The sequence below is a fragment of the Pristiophorus japonicus genome, chromosome 18 (assembly GCF_044704955.1).
Source record: "Pristiophorus japonicus isolate sPriJap1 chromosome 18, sPriJap1.hap1, whole genome shotgun sequence".
NCBI classification, from domain to species: Eukaryota; Metazoa; Chordata; class Chondrichthyes; family Pristiophoridae; genus Pristiophorus; species Pristiophorus japonicus.
In genome coordinates this window covers 45,692,879-45,705,478 of record NC_091994.1, presented here as the reverse complement: position 1 = coordinate 45,705,478, position 12,600 = coordinate 45,692,879, and the positions used below count along the sequence as shown (strand labels likewise).

Here is a 12,600-nt window from a genome sequence, read left to right as displayed (position 1 = left end):
CTCGGTTATAGGGCGACCTTGCGTCACCTCTTCCGAGTGATGCTCTCTCCACTCAAAGCTCTTCCAGTTGAAAGCATGCGAGAGAAAAGGATTTTGCGCCGTAACGAGTTGGAATGGGTGTCAGCCCGTGGCTTAGAGTCATCTGCGTCTCTTGAGTCAGAAGGTTGTGGGTTCAAGTCCCATTCTCGGGACTTGAGCAGGAAATCTAGGCTGACGCATCAGGGCAGTACTGAGGGAGTACTGCACTGCTGGAGGTGCTGGCTTTCAAATAAGACCTTAAAATGTGAGGCTTCGTACGCTCTCTCAGGTCCCATGGCACTATTTCTAAGAAGAGTAGGGGAGATCCCCCCCCCCCCCCCCCGTATCCTAGCTAATATTTATCTCTCCACCAATACCTAAAATCAAACGATCTGGTCATTATCTCATTGCTGTTCGTAGAACCTTGCTGACTGCCGCGTTTCCCACATTACAACAGCGACTACACTTCAAAAGTATTTCATTGGCTGTAAAACACGCCGAGGTCGTGAAAGGCGCTATATAAACGCAAGTTTTTCCTTTTTTCATCTGTAATTTCTTCCAGTTTTGCCGAGGGGTCCATACCTGGAATGTTAACTCCTCTATTTTCTCCGGCAATGCTGCCGGATTTGCCGAGTGTTTGCAACACGTTGCCTTTTCTATTCCAGCATTGGTCACCAGGCAGCTATCAGAATCCTGAGCGATTCCCATATCCCCAAACTATCAGAATCCTGGGGGATTCCCATATCCCCAAACTATCAGAATCCTGAGCGATTCCCATATCCCTAACCCAGAGCACGGAGGCCATTGTGGGCCCTCCTCACCTCCAACCTGGGGTTATCAGACAAAGGAAATAATATGAATCTGCTGTTTTACTCCCATATAGGTGTAAATCATGACGGGCGGGGTAAAAGGAATATTTCGCCGAGAACACGCGGAAGCCAAGCACAAACAGTGGAAGGAGGGTACTACAAAATCAAACACCCCACCAACCCCTCCCTTCAACCACCCGTCTGCCCCACCTGTGACAGCGACCTGTGTAGATCAGTCACCTTAGCACTCAATATAGTGTGGAAGCAAGTCATCCTCACCTCCGGGGGAGTGCCTAAGAAGGAGCGGATTGAGATGAATTCCACAGGCCCTCCTCAACCCCATGCCCCTGTAGAGGGTGACATTAGAGGATGGGAACTGAGGCTCATTCTGCTGGGGGACTGGGGAGAGGATGGCTGAGGGAACAGGGGGGCTCTTTGTTCTAGTGATCGGGCCTGTGTAACTCAGCCGATGCTCGATGGCCGTCAGTGTACAGCGTTCCCTCTGCATCATTCAGTCAGATGGTCGGGCTCAGTAGCCGCAGAGCATCCAACGGGTCAGGCACCCTGCAATCCCACTACCACAGACGCCACTCTAATGATATTGAAAGATTCAAAATTATAGGATTACAAAATTAGCTTTTAAACCAAAGTGGAAAAAAAACTGCCAGCCTTCTTGAAGGTGCGGAGCTGCAATATAACCCCTCCCCCCCTCCCCCGGGTAAATGTTCAGAGAAAGCCCACCTGTCTTCACCCCGTCACCATCTGAAGGTGTCGGCAAATGCAGGGATACAGTTGCACGGGCACTCGCCGCCTGCCCCTGCCCAAATGCCTATTCTTTCAGTTGTGAGCCTGCACATTGAGTGCCAGCAGACTAATCGACCACGCAGGGCATCACACTAATCCTGCCCTTTCTGGACAACCATAGGCATGCATGCACCTTCCCGCTGGAATGAGTGAATTGTAATCAGGAGCGAGAACTCTGCCCAATACCACCACCGCCCCCCCCCCGCCCCACGTTAGCCCAGGAAGGGGTACTGAGGCCCACGGTAGCGCCTCCTACAGTCTACCTGGCTCAGGGATTGGCTAATTCAAACGTGTGGTTTATGGAAGCAAACCCTGCTGTCACGGAGGATTAACTAGCTGTGGGTCTCACAGAACACACAGACCAATCCAAATCTTCTGAAAGGACACCACAAAGGCACCTTGTGAGGAGTCGGCACAATCACCTCAGTAGACGATGAGCAGCGTGTGGTATCCCTTCAATTGGCCTCAGTGTCCGAGCGAGGGAATAGGAGGAAACGAAATGACATCACTAACCATTGGCCTCCCCTGCCCGGAAAGTGGGCTTGTTGCGTGGGGATAAGGCCGGACTAGGTTGTGATGACTTCCACGGTCGAATAGCTCACAAATACTCGCACAAGTTGATTCCTGTGGGGCCATACCCTGGCGTGAGTCAGTGTCTTCAGGAGATAAAGAGGGGGGAATGGGGAAAACAGCAATTTTACAACTAAGTATACAGTTGCACCCAACTTTTCACACTCCAGCCTCCGGTAGGACTAGAGCCGAACAGGCCCCCTCGAGGTTTGCACCAAAGCACCTTTCATGTTCTCGGGATATCTCAGAGGGCTGGGTTATTTTTGAAATACAGTCACACTTGTTATGTAGTCAAACGTGGCAGCCAATTTGCGCACAGCAGGATCCCACCGGGAACAAGTCAACGAGTGAGCAAATCATTGTTTTGTGGCGGAGGAATGTCGGCTGAGACACTGGAGGAATTAATTCTCTGCTCTTTACATAATGCCCCATGATCTTTAACAACCATCTGAACAGCTTTAATGTCTCTCCGACAATGTCACGCTCCTCACTGCGGCACTGAAACGTCAGGCCAGGTTATGTGCGGCTCGAAACCGCAACTTTGTGACTCAGAAGCGGGGAGAGCTGCAACATCTGAGCCAAGCGGACACACTGGGTGTCATCACATAGGCCACTAAATGCAATTTACCGTCCGGCACTTCCACAGGCTGCTAGAGACACCCGGTGGCAGTTAAGGGCACTGCACCCTTAAAAAAAAATCTCAGCATGTTGAAGTTGTGATTTATGGTTAGCAAGATCCCACATTCACTCAGCAAGTAAGGAATAGTGAGGCAACATTCTCCACACTTCCCGCCTGTTCTTTTCTGGGCTCCAAGTCTGCTCTCCTGTGTCTCCATTGCTCCTGGCTGCTCTGTCACCGAGTTTATCATCACTCTCAGCACCACCTTCTGCACTCCCCGCCAGCCTCTCTGTAAACCCCCGACCCAACCTCAACTCCCCCCACTCAACCTCCCTGCAACTCCCCCTCTCAACCGAGCCATCTCCTCGACCCAACCTTTCCAGGTTTGCCCTAAAGCACCTTTCATGTTCTCGGGATATCTCAGATCAATCGCTCTCTGGCTTTGAGAGACCCTCTCCTCTCTCAATTCTCCTCCCCCCGCGCCGCCTCCCCTTGCCGCTCTGCCTAGCGCCTGGGGATATGCCGGCAGGTGATAGGCGCGGGGCTAGGTGGCCTTGTGGGGGCGGGGGAGATCATTGGGGGATGGGGAGAGAGGGGGAGATCATTGGGGGTGGGGAGAGAGGGGGAGATCATTGGGGGGCGGGGGAGAGAGGCTGGGGATCATTGGGAGGCGGGGGAGAGAGGGGGAGATCATTGGGGGACGGGGGAGAGAGGGGGAGATCATTGGGGGGTGGGGAGAGAGGGGGAGATCATTGGGGGGTGGGGAGAGAGGGGGAGATCATTGAGGGGTTGGGAGAGAGGCTGGGGACGGTGGAACAGGGACAGTGACAGCGAGCAGCGCAGCTCCGGGAGTGCGCCACCCCAAAGCCCCTGTGTGGGTGTGTGTGTGTGTGTGGGGGAGCGGAGGCTGGGGCTGGCACAGCCCGGGGCTGAAGTGCGGCAGGTTCCCCGGTGCCTCTCCCGGTGTGACCTCGATGCGAGGCACATTCCAGCAGCTTTTGCCCTGCTCGGCGGCAGGCGGGCGGATTAAATACAAGCCGCGGTGACCACGTCGTTTGTCTTAAAGCAGGCGGAACTCCATTCGCTGGCCCCGACTTGCTGCACCGCCTCTCCATTCACCGACCCAACACAACCCGACCGAGGAGCAGCCGCCGGGCCGCGGCTGGAGGTTACAGCCCAGAGCCCGTGGACCGACCCTGCCGGCAAAGCCCAGCTCCCTGCTCCCTGCCTCCCGCTACAGGTCTTTCCCCACGAGTGACAGGAATACCCCGCAGGCCTGGCCATGCCCAGGAGAATTACACACACGCCACACTCTGTTTTTGACGTTCTTCCAAAGGAACATCTATAATCATTGTCGCTCTCATAAAGAGTTAGACCGCCGCAAGGCGTGAGAATCGCCCACTTTCTCCCTTCCCCACGCACAGCTCTTTCTCTCCAATTATCTCTTCTCCTCATTGCATTTATTTAGCGCCTTTAACGTAGTAAAACGTCCCAAGGCGCTGCACAGGTGTGTTCTATGTTTTATGTTTCTATGTTCTATGTTATAAGACAAAACAATACATTTGATAGTGTGACTGGATTGTGATGCTGTGAGCCATGGACAGAGGGCACCCATCGCCAACTCAGACACCCACCGATACCCTGGGCACCTACCGATAGCACGGGCACCCACCGATAGCACAGGCACCCCCTGATACCCCGGGCACCCACTGATACCCTGGGCACCCACCGATACCCCGAGCACCCACTGATACCCTGGGCACCCAACGATAGCACGGACACCCACCGATAGTACAGGCACCCACTGATACCCCGGGCACCCACTGATACCCTGGGCACCCACCGATACCCCGAGCACCCACTGATACCCTGGGCACCCAACGATAGCACGGACACCCACCGATACCCAGGGCACCCACCGATACCCTGGACACCCACCGATACCCTGGGCACCCACCGATACCCTGGGCACCCACCGATACCCTGGGCACCTATCGATAGCACAGACACCCACCGATACCCTGCGTACCCACCGATACCCTGGGCACCTGCCGGTAACACGGGCCGCGGAAGCTGCTTTTACACCGACCCCAGCCGGCGCCACTGGCTCCCGGCGCACGAGTCCAAATGCAGCTAACCCCCCACCAGGCAAACACACGGATTCGCAAAGTTGAGTTTTATGAGTCTTCCCAGCTGTGGTGGGACCGGGAGCGGGAGCTGGGCGTTCGGGGATCACAGGCAGGGCTGGAGTCAGCCGGGGGCTGGACAAGATGTACTGGTGTCAATTTATTTGTGGTAGATTTATAGAAAAGCAGGCTTTATAAAAAGAACATCACTTGTATTTATATAGCGCCTTTCACGTCCTCTGGTCGTCCCAAAGCGCTGTACAGCCAATGAAGTACTTTTGGAGTGTAGTCAGTGTTGTAATGTGGGAAACTCGGCCGGCAAATTGCGCACAGCAAGCTCCCACAAACAGCGATGTGATAATGAGCAGATAATCTGTTTCAGTGACGTGACGTTGAGGGATGAATATTGGCCAGGATACTGCGAAGATTTCCCCATCTCTTCAAATAGTGCCGCGGGATCTTTTACATCCACCTGAGAGAGCAGACGGAGCCTCGGTTTAACGTTTCATCCGACAAAGAGACTGATAGAAGAGCACACGGCTTTGTAGTCGTGTGACAATCGCAGGCAGAGCCATGCCCGTTCTCCAGCATTGCCCGTCTGATCCAGTCAGTGCCCGCGGCAACAAGCGAGGGCTCCACTTCGGATGACAGGCGTGGCACAATGCTGGGCACCTCGCCGGGTCTGGGAACATACAGGGGGGAGCGGGCTCGCAACGGCGCAGGAATGGTGGCTGGACCGTAAACCAGAACAATTTACAACAACAATTGGGTCGGTGATAGTGCGCAGCGAAGCGCCTCCCTTTCCCTCTCAGTTCACCGATAGCCAGCACCCTGACAGTGTCAACAGAGCGATCGTGGCCGGCTGTTCTGGACCGGCAACCTGTCCCAGCTACTCCCTTCCCACCATCAGCCTCCCTTGCAGGATAACACGGCCCGCTCGGCCACGACAACATCTGCCCAACGCAAACACCTGGAGAAAGAGCAAGTGCCCATTCAGAAGATCTCACTCGCGAACGCTGCTGGCCAACGCCGTTCGCTTCCGCTACAGCGAACGGCAAAGAGACAGGGACAGGGCAGGAATGAAAAATCTACTTCACTAACGATCAATTAAAATAATTAGTAACTTCGTCCCCGAGGAAAAAGACACTGAGCCACACCATCAGATGAATTACAGTTATCAGAAATTACTGTTTACCAAAGCTGGTCACTGTCACTGATATAACGGAACACCGTTTACACCCCACACTGCAAAAGCCAGTGTTACATCTCCAGGAATAGATATTAACAGGCTCCTTACATCAAAAGATGATTTTTTTGCTGGGAGATTCCGTGCATAAATTGCCTGGTGGTTGTCTGTCTGTCGGGGGGGAGCAGACACCTGGGGGTCTCCACATTTCTCAGAATACACTTGAGTTTCTTGAACACCATTCATGAAGGTTAACCAGAAGTTGGCAAGAAAAAGTCAGGACATCACGGGTTAATCACTGCCTGTTTGAACTGATTCGTGTCACCCAGAGACGGGGGGGGGGGGGGGGGCGGGGGCACACGAGAGGAGAGAGGGCGAGAGGGAGAGGGAGGGAGGGGGAGGAAAAATGAGAATATTGAAGTCTGCAGAATCACAATTACAATAATGAATGCTAAACCTTCACTCATTTTCATAGCTCTACGATTTGAGAGAGAGGGAAAATCAATGTTAATCAAGTTCCTCCAATAATTTGCAGACAGACTTTAGCATTAAAACATCTTTCAGGGAAAGGGACGTTCATCTTCGATCATATCTTTAAAAAATAGTGCAGCGTTGTTATTGATAAACCTTTTTTTATGGCATATTAATACTGGCACATCCGATGAAAACAAACACATCTATTTAAGTGATGTTTACTTCTCTACATATCTTTCCCCAATAAAGGCAAACCAAGACATCGATCGCCCATACGAGAGGTCAATGAAGTCTATTTTTGCCCCTGCACTAACTAAATGCTACAAAACACAGGAGGAAGCTCGGTTGCAATAGAAAGGATCGAATGACACCCCGTCGCCTCTCTCTAAGACAATTCCCCTTCAGTCAAAAGTAAAAGGAAGCGATCACTTGCAATGTATATCGAGCCAGCGATCCATGTGTATATCTGATCTGTATCAATCCCTTCCTTAAATATGAAGCTTGGCGGAGTTACATGCAATCTGGTTAATGCATCAGCTGTCACCACCAGCGCTAGGCAATTCTCACCGAGCAAATGTTTTAACAGAAAGGGACACATTATTTCCACCGGGTTTCTCTCGCTTTTAAAAAAAATACACCGATCTCAGACATGTCCTATAAGAATTACCCTCCTCTCCACTCACTCATTTCCTGCTCTTGCATCCCCACTATCTGTGTTAAAAAACAAACAACTCCATCCATTTGCAACATTCATCCTGCAGAATCAATCAGTAGCTAATGTGAGACAAAATACAACTTGCAGATTGAAGGCTCCCTATCCACTCCAATATCTAAAATATTTAAGCATCATTGAGAAAGCAATGGGACATTGCAAAGTAAACGATAGCAGTCAGATCAATAGTTCCCAAAATATTTAACCTGAAATCAGTCCAATGTAGAGCAGGTACACATTTTTGTTAATGTTGACTCTCCGGAATCATCTGGTGATAGGGGCACTAGTCTCTCATTCTCTCCACAAAGTCTTCAGGGGCGAGCTTTGGAAAGACCATTTCCCCCCAAAGATCACATCCCATTGTATTTGCTCCCAAATAGTATATCCCCCCCCACACACAAATAGTATATTTCTCCTCCTTCAGCAACCTCCCAGTCCATCCCTGAAGTGCCCCATCCAATTCACAGTTCTGAGCTCACCTTCCGAGCCCAAGAGCTCGTTCCCTTCACTCCTGCTAGTCAGATGCAGAGGCCACTGCACTCATGCCCATTTAAATCCCTCACTCACAGTCTGCCCAGCTGCTGCTGCTCTCTCTCCCCATCCCCATGCACACACACACACACGGGGATCTTTACATCTGCCCAGCATATCACCTCTGGAGTACTGTAGGACAAATCTCTCCCCCAAACATCCTATTCACTCTGTGCAAGAATTTTTCTAAATTCAAAAAAAAAGTAAGCCTGCTAAAGTCCCTTTGCTCTTTGCTTTGGTACAAATGGAACATTTCCAGAATAGGGCATTGCAGTCTCCTCTCCCACTCGCTGCAACACACAAAAAACCTCTTGCAAGAAATCAAGTGCAAAAAAACCCATCACAGCAGGAATACAAAGGAATTTAAATCCCCTCCCTCACACATCCCCACACCACCAAAATGCACTGAAATGAGAAAGGAAGAGAGGATCAAGCCTGGTACCTACCTGGTGGAATGTTCCTGCTTTTCCTTTACATTTTCCTGGTGAATAATCCCTTTTTTTGCAGTGCAGTGTAATCCCAGTGTGATTGTGTGTGTGAGCTGCTTGCAGACTCTCCCTGCTCTCACTGCTCAGCCTCTCTCCACTCTCAGCATTACCAGGCACCAAGGGGGTGATGTCATTCAGAACTCCGGCGTCTTGACGTCACCCGACTCGCGTTCCCCCCCATCTTCCCGACGTCAACGCGCCATGCGGCGTGAGGCGGTCGTAGGGAGAAAATGGCACCGCAACACGTGACGAGGGTTTCCCTCCCTCTTAAAGCGGTAGCCCTCTCTCTCTTAAAGGAGCCTTCTGTAGGGGAGTGATAGGGTTAAAATCAGCAGACACCGGTGCAGTATTCCTCAATCATCATCATTTTACTTCTTTGGATTCCTCAATCAATCTCACAAAAGCAGATGATCTGGTCGTTGCTGTTTGCGGGAGCTTGCTGTGTGCAAGTTGGCTGTTGCGTTTTCTACACAACAACTGTGACTACACTTCAAAAAGTTCTTCATTGCCTGCAAAGTGCTTTGGGATGTCATGTGCATGTGAAAGGCACTATATAAATTACATTGAATTTTCCATCACAGAAATGTAACTCCCCTATTTAAAAAAGGAGGCAGACAAAAAATAGGAAACTATAGACCAGTTAGCCTAACATCTGTCATTGGGAAAATGCTGGAGTCCATTATTAAGGAAGCAGTAGCGGGACATTTTGAAAAGCATAATTCAATCAAGCAGAGTCAGCATGGTTTTATGAAAGGGAAATCATGTTTGTCAAATTTTCTGGAGTTCTTTGAGGTTGTAATGAGCAGAGTGGATAAGGGGGAACCAGTGGATGTAGTGTATTTGGATTTCCAGAAGGCGTTCGATAAGGTCCACATAAAAGGTTACTGCACAAGCTAAAAGTTGGGGGTAATATATTAGCCTGGATAGTGGATTGGCTGGCTAACAGAAAACAGAGAGTTGGGATAAATAGGTCATTTTCCGGTTGGCAAACAGTAACTAGAGGGGTGCCACGGGGATTTACAATCTATATTAATGACTTGGATGAAGGGACCGAGTGTAATGTAGCCAATTTTGCTGATGATACAAAGCTAGTGGGAAAGCAAATTGTGAGGGGGACACAAAATAATCTGCTAAGGGATATAGACAGGCTAAGTGAGTGGGCAAACATTTGGCAGACGGGGTATAATGTGGGAAAATGTGAGCTTATCCACTTTGGCTGAAAAAATAGAAAAGCAAATTATAATTTAAATGGAGAAAAATTGCAAAGTGCTGTAGTACAGAGGGACCTGGGGACTTGCATGAAACACAAAAAATGAGTATGCAGGTACAGCAAGTAATCAGGAAGACAAATGGAATGTTGACCTTTATTGCAAGGGGGATAGAGTAAACAGCAGCGAAGTCCTGCTACAAACTGTACAGGATATTGGTAAGGCCACACTTGGAGTACAGTGTACAGTTTTGGTCTCCGTATTTAAAGAAGGATATACTAGCACTGGAGACTGTTCAGAGAAGGTTCACTGGGTTGATTCCGGAGATAAGGGGGTTGATTTATGAAGATAGGTTGAGTAAGTTGGGCCTGACCTCATTGGAGTTCAGAAGATAGAGAGGTGATCTTATCGAAAACATATGAGATAATGAGGGGGCTTGACAAGGTGGATGCAGAGAAGATATTTCCACTCATGGGAGAAACTAAAACTAGGGGGGCATAGTCTCAGAATAAGGGGCCTCCCATTTAAAACTGAGATGAGAAGGAATTTCTTCTCAGAGAGTTGTAAATCTATGGAATTCTGTGCCCCAGAGAGCTGTGGAGGCTGGGTCATTGAATATATTTAAGGCGAAGATAGACAGATTTTTGAGCGCAAAGTGAATAAAGGGTTATGGGGAGCGGGCAGGGAAGTGAAGCTGGGTCAATGATCAGATCAACCCTGATCTTATTAAATGGCGGAGCAGGCTCGAGGGGTCAAATGGCCTACTCCTGCTCCTATTTCATATGTTCTTATGCCTTTCTCTCTCTGAAGGCTGTTACCTCTGTTGGAACAGAGGATGGTGGGAATCAGGCAGAAGAATTGAGGCTCCATGATGGGATGCAGTAGCAGGGAACATTGCAGAGGTAGAGTGGAGCAAAACTAAGTTAGACTTTGAGAATGGATAAGCAATTGTCTGAAGAATAGAAAGGAGCAGGTACTTGTTATAAGTCTTATGTGTTGGAAAATTTAGTTGAGGCAAAGTGCTGAATGGGGTGCCCCTGGAATTGATGTTAGGATCCTTACTGTTTCTAATTTACGCAAATGATTTGGAATGAGAAATTCAATGTAAACCATGAGAATAGGACAACGCGAGACACACTCCAAATAGTGAAAAAAAAGATAAAGAAAGACTTGGATTTATATAGCGCCTTTCATGACCACTGGATGTCTCAAAGTGCTTTACAGTCAATGAAGTACTTTTACAGTGTAGTCACTGTTGTAATGTAGGAAACACGGCAGCCAATTTCCGCACAGCAAGCTCCCATAAGCAGCAATGTGATAATGACCAGATATTCTGTTTTTTTGTTATGTTGATTGAGGGATAAATATTGTCCAGGACACTGGGGATAACTCCCCTGCTCTTCTTCGAAATAGTGCCATGGGATCTTTTACATCCACCTGAGAGATCAGGTGGGGCCCCAGTTTAACGTCTCATCCGAAAGACAGCACCTCTGACAGTGCAGCACTCCCTCAGCACTGCACTGTGAATGTTAGCCTAGATTTATATGCTCAAGTTCCTGGAGTGGGGCTTGAACCCACAACCTTCTAACTCGGAGGTGAGTGTGTGACACACTGAGCCACAGCTGACACTTTTATTCAAATTTAGGACAGATGTGAAGAAGTTCTTCTCCATACAAAGATGCAGAATTCCCAAATCAGTGAAGGTAAAAACCCTGGAATCGTTTAAGAAAAATGGGAATGCTGTGATGGGGGGGCCTGCAAGGTCTTTCTGGTTGATCACTCATCCAGATCTGTCTTGTGAAGACAAGCTGGAGGATTTCAAAGTTGATATGCTGGGGTGGATGGAGTCAGTGGAAGACATTGATGAGTACAGCGATGATGGGTGTGTAGGACTTGGTACAAGATTATCTGAGTTCTGGAAGCGTTAGAATGTGAGTTATGTTGAGCTGGAAAACACAGTGAAAACTTTAGAGAAATCAAGCCTTGGGATAACAAAATCATCAATGGTAGTTTCAGGGGTGGTGAGGATAAAGTAGAGGCCAACATAGAAGTGGTGCAGCTGTACAAAGATCAGTTCACGATCTCCACAGGGTTAAATCTTCAGATCCGACTGCCATTTAAAGCAAGGCTTGATGTGTTGTTGATCAGGCTGTTTGCAAACTGCTTTGCTACAAGGTCACGGTCCGCTTTGGACAGAAGGAGCAACTGAACGTCTCCAATCTCACAAGGAACATATGTTCAGTCACAAACAATCAGTTGCTGGCAGATTGGAGAATGGGAGCTGTTGGGAATTGCTGGCTGCACGGAGCAAAGTAATGTGAACAATTACAGCCACAATATCTTTATTCAAAGGTTCTTGGCAAACACTCAAAACGATGATTGTGGCTTCCATGGAAACTTGTCATTGCATCACAAAAATGTGTTACAACACATGATTATTAACTCCTCTCCCTTCCTTGTACCGAAGACAGTGTTCCTTTAAGGGATTCAAAAGCACACACACAAGTCAATATTATCAGCCAAAATTGCACTGCAGGTAAAAGTGTGAGTAGTGGTGGTGATGGGCAGCAGGCAGGTGTACCAAGTGCCTATACAAAACTGGGCAAACTCCACCCCTCCACCCCCCGCGTCCCCCCCCTCCCCCCATAACACGGCAGTGCTTGTCATTTGAAGATTTTTCAGGTGCAAGACACTTTCAGTTTTTCATGCAGGTTTCAAGAAGGCAGCAAAGTTGTGCTGTTTCTACAATATTAAAGCATTTTAAAAAGGGGACCGGGATGACATATGGATTAACAAACTGCCCCTTCATCTCTGGAACCTGGGTTTGAAGCCAGCCCAGAGTGATGCATGAAGGTCTCCTCACTGCCAGCTATGAGAGTCTGACGTTAAATGAGTCAACCATTGGGCATGGGTCCACAGCTCAATACCAGCACATCTTTGACAATCTGACTCAGAGAAGCCATGAAAATGGCTGGTATGGGAGGTGGGCAAATGTCACACTGGTGCAGTAGGGGGCACTCTTCTGGCATTGGGGCTCAGGCACGTTGTTGGGACA

General features: G+C 49.2%; 1 protein-coding gene across 17 annotated transcripts in view; it reads right to left on the bottom strand.

Annotated features, from left to right (window-relative positions):
• Positions 1-8,425, bottom strand: part of LOC139228683 (receptor-type tyrosine-protein phosphatase S-like) — a 592,821-nt gene extending 584,396 nt beyond the window's left edge. For all 17 annotated transcript variants that reach the window (XM_070859939.1, XM_070859924.1, XM_070859930.1 and 14 more), the window contains exon 1: positions 8,296-8,425. The gene's annotated coding sequence lies outside the window, so the exon portion shown is untranslated. The remainder of the gene's footprint in view (positions 1-8,295) is intronic.
• Between the last annotated feature and the right edge of the window lie 4,175 nt (positions 8,426-12,600).